The following is a 12,669-nucleotide window of genomic DNA, read 5'->3' as shown; positions in this document are numbered from 1 at the left end:
TTGATAATTGGCAATTTTGATCTATTATAACGTTCTTAGGGATGGTGCGATTTCCACCAAATTTGGCAGCTAGCTACCCATTTTATACAAAACCTTAATAAAAACAAATTGGAATGCCGGGAGGTTTTGTGTTTATCTTGTGAGAAAAACTGCCTATGCACGTTTTCCCAACCCCACTATGCACGTAATTCAAAATATGCCCTAATATGCCTCTAATTTCCAACTCAGCCATTTTTTTTTTTTTTGTTATAGCATCACACTCATTTTTGGACCTCTACTGAATAGAAAATAACATTGAAATTGATAAAATCAAATCAAATCAAATTTAATCAAGCCGAAAGCTCGGCGCTTCTTGTATAAAAGTTTTATGTTCGTACGATGATGACATCTTGGAATGCAATCAAGTTACGTGAAATGCAATACTTTGACTTTCAATATCTTTGTTAATAATAGTTAGATTATGTATAGAGTTATGCTGATACCAAATTTTGCATTTCTAGGACAAACTTAAGAGGGGTTTTCGGGTAAATTCCCAAAATATGGTAATACAATATTTAGTACACTACACTTTATTTGTAGAGATATCGGAACGGGATGTATTCTGAGGCCTAGATTTTGAAGGGATCCATTACTATATTTTTTCTTCAGATTTTTCCGATGGGTAGGCTCCGAGAAAGCGATCTGTTCCACTTTTTGGCTCATATATTTTGAGCCCTTACGGCCTGTGAGGAGTTGCCAGATCTCCCATCAGGCACGACCCCAGATGACGAATATGGGCATATCTATTGATGTGTAAATATGTGTTGATGCACTTTTCTTTTCTGACTGTGCATGGGCTAGTGTTTGCTAGTGGAAGGACACCCAGAAAATAAAACCAACATGGACGAATTGAGAAGGAGTAAAGTTACGGTGCATGGGTCCGGAATTCCAGTACCGGCGGCCTTTCGGAGTGAGCAAGCGGCCTCCCGGCCCTCGATATCCGTCGACCGCAGTGCTTCGGTGGTGGACAACTTGGCCACCGTTGCATCTAATACTACAAATGTTATAGATTTGGAGAAGAAGGTATTCAAACGATGCACAACTCTGCCAAGAACACCAATTGCAAAAGCAATGAATGATGGGCTAAAAGGAGATAGCTGGCCAAAAAAGGCGATTTCGACACCCACTGGATTTGATCAAGAGGTACTCCAACAGCAGCAAATATATCCATTCAGGAGGAGCTCACCAAAGCCAGCAAAAGAGAAAGCTCATAGGAGTTCAGCAATCGAAAAAGGTGAAGGTGTCAGTAAATGGAGTAATCTGGCCAGGACTCATCGAGAACAGAGCCTTGACCCAGAAGAACGGTTTTTTATACAACTTGGGACTAAAATAGTTGAACTGTCCGAATTTTTTAAAGAAAAGCACAACGTGTACCAAGCCATTAAGAACATGGCGATAGCCCTCAGGGTGCTTTTACAATAGGTCACGGGAAGAAATAAGAAAGCCTAAGGAGAAGTCGGACATCCCAGCCTCAACAGTGTCATAGGCGACCTAAGTGACACCAAAGCACAAGGTCATCCACCGTCGATCAAGTAAGAGAGTGCGAGACAAAGAGGGGGAAGCTTTGGGGAATCAACAGGCCCCAAAAAAGGGGTCTTGACCAGTCCAACAAACAGAACTTAAAGTTCAGAAGGGCAATGCACCCAAAGTAGGAAAGCCGGCTAGCGAAGCGAAAGTGAAAGAAAGTAAGAACGATGGTTGGACTAAGGTCGTGAATAAAAAAAGAAATTAGAAACCAAAGGTGCCAATTCGCCCAGAGCCAATTGTAATCTCCAGCAGAGGACATCTAACGTATGCGGAGATACTGAAGAAGGTGAAATCTGAGCCCGACTTAAAAGACCTAGGTGGAAATGTCAGCAAAATCCGGAGGACCCAGAAAGGGGATCTCATGTTTGAACTGAGAAAATCCAGCGTGGGGAAAACTGACGGCTTTCGTAACCAAGTTTTAAACTCACTTGGGGAGAATGTCGCGGTTCGTTCCCAAAAAACATGAGGCCTATATACAGTGCGAGGATCTCGATGAGGTAACATCCAGAGAAGAGATCTGTGTTGCCTTGAAGCAACAATTCAAGTTGGAGGAATTCAGGGAAGAATCTGTCGTGAGCCTAAGAAACGCTTATGGTGGTACTAAAACTGCCACAATGTGACTGCCAGTGGAGTCAGCGCAGAAGCTGTTGACCGTGGGGAACTTTCGGAGTGGATGGGTTGTTTGCCGAGTAAGAGAACAGATCTCTTTAAAAAGGTGCTTCAAATGCCTAATGTGTGAACACTTCGCGATGGCATGCAATAGTGGTATCGATCGGTACAATCGATGTCGAAGGTGTGGAGAAAAAGGACATATTGTCAAGAAGTGCAATAGAGACTCCGAATGCATTTTGTGCGAAGAAAAGGAGGGAAGGGATAACCGGCATAGTGCCGGAAGTGGTAAATGCCCAGAATTTAGGAAGGCGTTAACTGCAGTGAAAAAATGAGGTTAATACAAATAAAACTCAATCATTGCAGGGTCGCACAAGATTTGCTTGCGCAGACCACTTACGAATCCGCGAGATTGAGATTGCTATCATTAGTGAACCGTCCAGAAATCTTCATGGTGTATGGATCACAGATCCGGCTGGTGGAGCGGCGATATGGGCGTGCAGCCGTCAAGCCATCCAATATAGCATGGGTCATGCGGCTAGTGGCTTTGTGTGGGCAAAAATATGCGGTATATTCGTATGCAGCTGCTGCGCTCCACCGAGCCTCACACTTCCTGAGTTTGGAGAACTGTTAGACGATCTTGTTAACGACGCAAGGGGACGAGGTCCAAAGGTAATAGCCGGTGACTTTAATGCGTGGGCTATCGAGTGGGGCAGCAAAGAGACTAACGCAAGGATGCGGAGCTTATTAGAAGCATTTGCCCAGTTAGATATAGTTCTGGCTAACGAAGTTACCGAGGACTTCACGTATAGCGACTACCTGGCAATACCCTTTGAACTAACGGCGGAGCCAGACGAGACCCGCACTCCGGAAACCGAAATCCAAAAGAACACCAGGATGGTCTACAAAAGCGATGGATGAGCAAACATTCATGAAGGCGTGGCTAGACTTGCCTAGCAAAGCGGGCACCTCCACGGATAGAGCTCTCCATGTCACACCCAGCATCTCTAAAGCCTGTGACGCGTCGACGCCTAGAAGATACCGATTCCCCACTAAAAGTCCCAATTATTGGTGGAATAGTGAACATGCCAGCCTTCGATCGATTTGCCACAGAGCCAGACGAACAGCTCAGAGGGCAGTAGGTAGGATCAATCAAGGGCAAAAGGAGCATGCCTATAGGAAAGCTCGCAAGAACCTCAAGCTCGCCATCCAGCGGAGTAACAGGGAATGTTTTAAGGAGCTCTTTTTGGAAGCAGACATAAATCCGTGGGGTAGCGCCTATAAAATCATGTCAGGACGATTCAGAGGCCGATCATCTCCCCAGATCACGTGCCCCATGCTCTTCTTGAAAACAATCCAGGGGTTATTTCCCCAGCAAGAGGGGGTACCGACACCTTCCAGCGCCCCCTGAATGTAACGCCGATTCCACCAGTCACTAGGGACAGCAAAGCCCAGGGTCTGGACGGCATACCGAATAAGGCCCTCAAACTTGCCGTCAAATGTAGACCGGATCTGTTCGCGGAGCTGTTCGAAACGTGCATGTTAGAGGATATCTTTCCTGTACCATGGAAGCGGCAGAAGCTGGTGTTGTTGCCTAAGGCTGGCAAACCGCCAGGGGAACCGTCTTCCTATAGACCCATATGTCTTCTAGACACTATAGGGAAAATGTTGGAGTGAATTATTTATAATATATTTATAAAAGCCGAAAGGGGGAGATCCATAAGCAGGTGGCAACAGCGATAGGATCAGTCAGAAAAGGGTCGTTGGACTTACAGGTTGATCCCTTCCATCGAGGAGTGATTGGAGAGAAAGCATGGGGAGATCAATTATAATCTCACCCAGTTTCTCACCGGCCATAGAAGATACCGTCAATACCTGTGCAGTAAATTGGACACCTCAACTAATTGTCGCACGTCTTCTTCCAATGTCCTAGGTTCGTGGAAGAAAGGAGGAACTTAGAGGAAACTCTAGGTGAAGTGCTATCACCGGAAAATTTGGGGTGGTTTTAGTGGGTAAAAATCCCACACTTACACCAGACCAGAGTGTTCTGAAGATTTCCACCTCCTTAATAAAAAAAAAAGACGGACAGACAGACAAACGGACAAATGGACAAACGGATAGACAGACACTGATTCAATTTTAATAAGGTTTTGTTTCACAAAAATGTTATGTAATGTAATGAATTGTCGCAAATCTCACTGAAGGCAGAGGAATTTGTTACCGTGACTGGATGTCGGATACCAGTCGACTCAGCTGTGAATGAATACCTGAGTCAAATCAGGCTATTAATCTCGGGCGAACGCAATGCTCACCACATTGCCTCCTACATTATACTGTAGTGCACCGTTACGGTCTTGAATGAAGTACTCTAACACGCTTCAAGCCGCCCCCATTGATCTAATATTGATTGTTGCGCCAACGATTATTAATGAATTTTATGCGATAAGTTCCTGACTAGGCTGCTGAGATGTGAAGCAATTTTATCCAAGTATGTTACCTTCAGCTGATTAATTTTGTCGTTTCTTTGTAACATGTACTGATGTATATTAGCACTTTGAATTCCAAGTACAGCTTCGAAAATTTGTTGAGCAGCCAGTGTAGGTTTTTGAATTTTAGGTTGAACTGAGTTTTTTGTATTCAATATGTTTTTTCCAAGTAAGCCTTCAGTGTAGGTGTATTTCTAGGAATTTTACCTCCATAGACAAGGGAATGGGCTTTAAACTTAACTGGGGGACATGTTCATTTCTTCAATGTGAAAGTCACATGGCTTCATTTTGTTTCATTTACTTTGATTCTCCAGAGGGCCAACCATTGCTCAACCTCTTTAATGTCATTCTCGAGGTCTCGATATGCAACACTAGGATTTGAATGTGTGCGGAGTATCGCCATATTATCAAGGAAAGTAGCCGTAAATAGGCGCTCGCTTGCAGGCAAATCTGCGGTATATATCAAATAAAGCAGAAGGCCGAGGACACCTTGGGGTACTCCCGCTTTGATGTTTCATTCTGATGATTTGAAATTTTTTTGTTTAATAACAAATCTCCTGCCAGTTGGATACGACTCGAGAATTTTATGGGTGTCCGTAAGTAGCTTTTCCTTGATTTTGTAGATCTTGATCCCAGACCTTGCCAAATATTTGTGCAACGTTTAGTAATATGGCCGAGCAGTACTTTCTACCTTTCAAACCACAGCTTATCTCGGAGGCTAGTCGATGAACTTATTTGTTCTTCTGAATCCGAACTGGTGAGAAGGAATAACTCCTTGTTCGTCCAATCGATGTTATAGCTTGGATAGTAGAAGTTCTCGAATAGCTTCGGTAGTGGGGGAAGCGGGCTTATCTATCTATATGACGTGACGAGCGTAAAATCTTCATGTTCTTTCGGGTCATCGTTATTTGCGACAATTTCCAACATTGCGGAAAGTAGCCAAGGGGTAGAACACCATTAAATATGTGTGTCAGTTCAGTGAATACAGATCTCGGCAGGTCGAAAAACCAGGAGCCTTTTTGGGATCAATGTGGTCTTGCTAAATTCTTAAGACTTTGGACGAATCGGTTGGTGTGCACCTTTGGGAATCGAAAGTGATAATTCTTCCTCCATTATATGTGGAATTTGTTGGAAAACGCCTCTCAAGTGTTGAGCAAAGATTGAACCTTTCTCGGCATCACTTCTCGCCAAACTGCCGTCCGATAAACGGATTGGAGATTCGCGCTGGATTGGCGTATTGAGCTTCTTCTCGAACTCAGCCACATGAGTTCTCTTTGTATGATAATGACGTTATGCAAGTCTTAGACATCGCGGCTCTGATCGGAGAGTGGAGAGTATCAAACGATATAACACTCTCGGATCACAGACGCATTGATTGCGTAATGGGCATGGATCCACCTCCACCCACTCCATTTCGCAATCCGAGGAAGCGCATCAAATCCATTGCTGCAATTGAGATGACAACCCAGATGATCGCAACTAGCATGGGAGAAGCTTTCCAAGAAAGCTGTCCACTTATGATGCCAAAGAAGGGTAAAACACCATGGTGGAACTCGGATTTGGCAAAACAGAGGAGAACGACAAGGATGCTCTTCAATCGTGCTCTGAAGGGTGAATCAGGCACTAGCTGGAATCGCTATAAAGAGGCATAGAAGGCTCTAAAGAAGAGCATAAGATCGGCTAAACGATCATCATGGAGACGCTTTTGCGAAGAGACTAACTCTCTTGAGGCAACGTCAAAGCTGAGGCTGATTCTAGTCTAAGAACGTAGCCAGGAACTGGGTTATTTACGTTGATGGGAAGTACACAGAAAGCGATGAAGAAACAACAAACTATTTGCTTGAAGTGCACTTCCCAGGCAGCATTCAAAATCTAATCTCGGGGCCGACAGGTGCATACAGCGCTCAACCGAGAGACTGGAATCTAGCATGCAAAGTAGTATCACTGGAACGAGTGAAATGGGCATTTAATATAGGGCATACACATATTCTTAAGTGCCACTTCACCACAAGCAACACGCCTACCAGAAAGGCAAATCCACGGAGACAGCACTCCATGAACTCACGGCAAAAACTGAAAAGACGATGTCCGAAGAAGAATACACCTTAGATCATGGTCATCGAAGGTACCTTTAATTATGCCTCATTCGCGGCAATTTGCGATGCGGCAAGACAGCATGGAATTCAACCGCTGCTAATCAGTTGGATCCTTCACATGCTAGAGTGGAGAAAAATCCACATATCGATCGGCCAGAAGTCTATTGAAGCAGGATATCTCAGAGGCTGCCCACAGGGAGGGGTTCTCTCTCAACTGTTGTGGCTCTTGGTAATGGATGCCCTGCTGTGGCTCCTGGAGAACAAAAAAGTCTTCGCGCAAGCGTTTACGGACGACCTAGCCGTAATAATTACCGGTAAGTTTGCGGACACAGTATGTGACCGCTTGAATGCAACTCTACTTGTAATCCACTGCTGGTGCCTCTGCAATGGACTCACGGTGAATGCTAGGAAGACTGGACTAGTTATGTTCACTAAGAACGTAAGGGGGGCAGCTATACGCTACCCACCTTAGCAGGGGCGGAAATCCAGCTGGCACAAACAATCAAGTACTTAGGAGTACATTTCGATTCCAAGTTAACATGGAAGCATCATATTCACGAACAATATCAGAAATCCTGCAGATTGCTCTGGTGCTGTAGGAACGCGATAGGTAAGACCTGGGGACTTTCACCCAAATGGATATACTGGATATATACATCCATAATAAAATTTTTGACGACCGATCCCCATGAAACAGGCACAATCACTGTCAGCGGCAGTGATCTGCCCAGAACTGAGCGATTTAAATACCTCGGGTCAACGCTATCAGCCAATGGAGAGCTGCGTTATGAAATTGCTTCACGCATTAACGCAACCTGGATGAAGTGGCGTTCCACAACTGGTATCCTTTGTGATCCGCAATGTCGTCCGTCCAGTCGCTCTCTATGGTTCTGAGTGTTGGCCGACCATAAAAGACAATGAACGGCGTCTTGCGGTAATGGAGACGAAGATGCTAGGTTAGACTAGTGGCGTCACACGTTTAGATCACATCCGAAATGAGGAGAATTCACTTGCAAAGATTGGTCTGAACATCGAAGTCGATGGTAAACGACCAAAAGGCAGACCTAAGCAACGGTGGCTTGATACGCTGGATGGGGATTTGAAAGCCTCGAGATTGCACCCAGATCAGGCATTCGATAGAGCCAAATGGCGAAGCCGATCACGACGAGCCGACCCCGCTTGTGAACGGGACAAAGGCTGAAGAAAAAGAAGAAGAATAAAGCCCATTTTGATGTGTACATGCATTGTCTGGTGGCCAAGACTGAACTTTGCTAATGGTAGGAAGCTGCTAACGCAGATTCAGAGGTTTGGTTGCCTAAGTATTACTGGAGCAATGAGTATTACGCCGACTGCGGCACTTGAAGCCATTCTAAATATACCCCCCATTCACTTGGTGGTGAAACGGAAAGCAGCCAACGACGCATATAGGCTCGATACCATTGGGGCGTGGAAAGCCGGCTAATCACATGGTCGTGCGTCTATCTGGAAACTCCTTGAAAAACATCCGGTAACCTTGATGCCGACCGATCATATGGTTTCCAGATTCGTCTTTAAAAAGACATACACTGTCATAATCACTGAAAGAGAAGAATGGTCGACAAGTGGCCATGAGGCCAAGAGGCCATGAATCCAGGTTACAGACCTAATAATCTTCACCGACGGGTCAGTCATGGAGGATGGATCGGGCGCAGGGGTGTTCTCGGAGAATCCGATTATAGAACTGGCTCGACCCCTCGGAAAAATGGCGACCATATTCCAGGCGGAGATATATGGCATTTTTTTTGGCTGCAGAAGAATGTCTACGACAAAAATGGAGAGGTCGCACCATTCGAATCTGCTCCGACAGTCGGGCAGCATTATCATCACTACATGGCAACGACATATCAAGCCAGTTGGTGTGGAGTTGTTATCAGGTGCTGCTGACACTTGGCCGACTGAACGAAACATTCCTGATGTGGGTGCCGGGGCACTCTAACATCGCCGGTAATGAGAAGGCTGACAGACTGGTTCGCCGAGGGTCTGGATCCAGAATGGTGGGGACAGAGCCAGCTCTTGGAATCTGACCATCTACTATCAAGTCTGCTCTGAAGGGTGAAATTGCAAGAATTTACGCAACCGAGTGGAGAAATTTGGACTCTTGCCGGCAAGCGAAAATCCTTGCGAAAGAGCCTAGGGCCACTAGAGCGGCATTTTGTTGTCCCTTAAGAAGTGGGACACGAAAACCCTAATAGGGCTTTTAACGGGACACTGCTCCTTAAACTACCATATGGAAAAGATTGATGTAGTGGTTTCGGCTATGTGCAGCTAATGTAAGGAGAAGGAGACGGCACTGCACTTTTTATGCAGCTGCCCGGCATCCTCGAATCTCAAACGAAAACACCTTGGTAAGGTTTTCTTCAATGAGGAATCTGCACACTCTCTGCCTCTGGAGAAAGTTCTCAGATTCGCTAAAGCCTGCGAACACTGTAGGCGGGAAGCCATTGGCAATTTACGGGGATAGTACAATGGGCCTAACAATGGCCTGAGTGCTCGGAGCTGCGGGTCCCCCCAGTAAACTAAACTAACTAACTAGAGGCCAAAGAAACCTCTTTAGTTGCTCAATCGATTATGCCAAGGCTTTCGGTAGCGTCCCACGCACCCAGCTAATCGATATCCTACATCCGTAACGCATTGATCCGAATAAAGTTTTCGGCGACAGTCATGGAAGGTTGACACACCATCTCATCAGTGCGTACATCTGAGGGTGTTAATACCACAGAGCCCATCCATATACGGAGGGGCATCTTCCAAGGGGAATCGTTGAGTCCCCCTTAGTTTTGAATGGTGCTGAACCCCCTTTCATGGCTACTGAATCATGCTAGAGGGCATCGTTTTGAAGTAAAGTAGTGTACCGTTACGGTCTTGAATGAAGTGCTCTAACACACTTCAAGGCCCTGATCCAACATGGATTGTTGCGCCAACGATTATTATTATTATTATGGCCCACGTACTAAGTGCGAACTGACACACTTGATGCACTTAGATGACATCAAATTGTATGCTGGGACTGACGACTACCTTAGAAGTCTGTTGCGAATAGTAGACACGTTCAGCCGTGATATTTGGATGGAGTTTGGATTATCCGCATCCGCAATGGTCCTCACGAGCCGCATGCTGGACGTAGCGTTGGTGACTTCCACATCGAAGCTATGACCGAGACAGACTTCTACCAACACCTAGGAGTGCTTGAGTTGGTGATCTGAAGGATGCTCTGCTGTCCGAATTCCTGCGACGTGTAAAGCTGGTATTGAAATCGCATCTCTCGCGGAAGGATAAAATAACCGCATTGAATATATTCGCTACCATTCTCTGGCTTATGAATCCGAAATATTGCCGTGAACGAAGACCGACTTGGAAAACGCCCAGCGATGGATGCGGGCTACTGTGTCCAAATTCCGAATGCATCATCCAAACTGTTCCACTTTTTGTCCTATGCATTTTCAGTCTTCACTCCCAAATAACACAAATTTCGAAAAGTACTAATCGAGCCCTTTCATTTAATAGCACATATGCCTGCATTCCGCTGAAAAAAAAATTTTGTCTGCCTCGTTTCGTATACACAGGGAACCCCACTTAAACCCAACCCAAAATAATGCAGCTTGCACGTGTAGTGGTTCACAGACCACATATTGTCACCAAATTTTGTGAAAATAGCCCCATCCCATTCAGAGTAAATCTTGTATGACACACGGACGACCACACAGACAGATGGACCGGCATTGAATCGATTTTAATAATGTTTTGTTCGACCCAAAATCAAAACTATAACCTGACAATTCCAAATTCAAAATCAAACTAAAACCTGACAATTCGAAATTAGGTTTATTTCTATGATAAATGATATGTTTATGTATTTTGAAATCACTGTTTCATGATGCCAAAGGGAAGCGAGTTGATCAAATATGGACAAATCAAATTAAGGCTTGAAATGTAGAGAACATTAGCAATGGTGAAACTTAGATGAAGTGGCGTTCCACAACTGGTGTTATTTGTGATCGACCTATCAACAAACGTATCAAATCAAAAATTCACCGCAATATCGTCCGTCCTGTCGCCCTGATTGTTGGCCGACTATAAAAGACAATGATCGGCGACTTGCGGTAATGGAGATGAAGATGTTGCGTTGGAGCAGTGGCGTTACACGTTTTCATCACGTCCGAAATGAGGATATCCGCAATCGGTATGGGGTTGCACCGATCGTGAAAAATTGCAAGAGAGGCGTCTTTGATGGTATGGTCACGAAATTCGCGCTAACGAGAATTCATTTATCAAGATTGGTGTGAACAACGAAGTCGATGGTAAGCGACGAAAAAGCCGGCCGAAACAACGGTGGCTTGATATGCTGGATGGAGATTTAAAAGCCTCGCGATTGCATCCAGGCCAGGTGGAGCCAAATAGTGAAACCGATCACGACGAGCTGACCCCGCTTGTGAACGGGACAAAGGTTGAAGAAAAAGGAGAAGAAATCCAGTTTTCATATGTGCATATAAACATAAATTTTTGGGTCCAAAGTGAAATGATATAATTTTTTTTTTACTTATTTTAAAGATGTTAAGTCTTTTAACAAATAAGAAGAAAAAAGCATTTTAAGTCATCCTTCATCATTAAGACTGATTATAAACGATTTGGTTAATAGAATCTATGACTATGGGAATTTAAGCACTTCTTTATTTTATTTAACTTTTATTTTTCTTTATTTTATTTTTGAGTAAATTTTCGAATAAACTTACAATTTAAGATAACATTCAATACAAAATTACTGCAATATTTAAACTCACTTATTGCTTATAAAACTTTCGAAAATTAAATATAAAATTTTAAGTACTTATATACTTATATCTGACGGCTGACGGACGACTCTCTAAATTCCTTTTTTTATTTTACGTCATGCCGTCAAGTCATGGCACTCTGCTCCCCACTCCTGTGGCGAGGTCTAAACTGAGTGGAGAGCGCCGGTGATGTCATCTGTCCACTTGCATTCGCAACATTCGAAATAAATTTCGAATGCCGCGAATCCTGCCGCGCACATCACTCCGCCCCCAGATGAAACTGAGAGGTTTCAGCGACTGAATCCGGACCACTGCAGGGACGCCAAAGCGATGTTTGCACTCTCGACAGAGAGCTTCGGCACAAGATTGCGCCGTAATGCCTTTCATAGGTATTGCCTCAGGCCACCGAGTAAAACTGTCGATGATTGTCAGGCAATACTTGTAACCGTGCGAGTCTCGCAAAGGCCCTATTATGTCGAGGTGTATTGAGTGGAACCGCTTAGTAGTGCGGGGGAATGAGCCCACTTCTTTCCTTACATGCCTGTTGACTTTACACTTTTGACATGCGATGCACTCTCTGGCCCAGGAATTGACATCCTTGTTCATGGAGGGCCAGAAGTATTTATCGGTGACTAACCGATTTGTTGACCTCATGCCTGGATGCGCTAAGTTGGGAACCGCGTGGAACACTTCCTTGCGAAAGGTGGCCAGAATGTATGGCCGAGGTTCCTTTTCCGAGTACTCGCAGTAGAGAGAGAGGTTCGAGCCGAAGATGGGCAACTCCCGAAATTTGTATTTGGGGTTGGATTTGAGGCTCTGAAGTACTACGTCATCCTCCTGCGCCTTGGCAATAGCCGAGAAGTCGAGTGAGGCGGGGGTGTTAACCTCGGAGACACGAGACAAAACGTCAGCAACAATGTTGCCCTTGCCAGACACGTGCTGTATGTCTGACGTAAACTGGCTTATAAAACTTAGACGTCGAAGCTGACGAGGGGACGCTTTGTCGGGCTTTTGTTTCAAAGCATATGTGAGAGGCTTATGGTCCGTGAACACTGTGAACGGCTTGCCGTCCAGGGAGAAGCGGAAGTACTTGATGCTCAAGTA

General features: G+C 44.9%; 1 long non-coding RNA gene across 1 annotated transcript in view; it reads right to left on the bottom strand.

Moving 5' to 3' along the window:
* Positions 1-11,652, bottom strand: part of LOC119649852 — a 29,374-nt gene extending 17,722 nt beyond the window's left edge. Inside the window, exon 1 of the long non-coding RNA XR_005249206.1 lies at positions 11,527-11,652. This is a non-coding gene — a long non-coding RNA (uncharacterized LOC119649852). The remainder of the gene's footprint in view (positions 1-11,526) is intronic.
* Positions 11,653-12,669: the final 1,017 nt, after the last annotated feature.

The sequence above is a fragment of the Hermetia illucens genome, chromosome 2 (assembly GCF_905115235.1).
Source record: "Hermetia illucens chromosome 2, iHerIll2.2.curated.20191125, whole genome shotgun sequence".
Classification (NCBI taxonomy): domain Eukaryota; kingdom Metazoa; phylum Arthropoda; class Insecta; order Diptera; family Stratiomyidae; genus Hermetia; species Hermetia illucens.
This window is presented reverse-complemented; position numbering and strand designations above follow the sequence as displayed.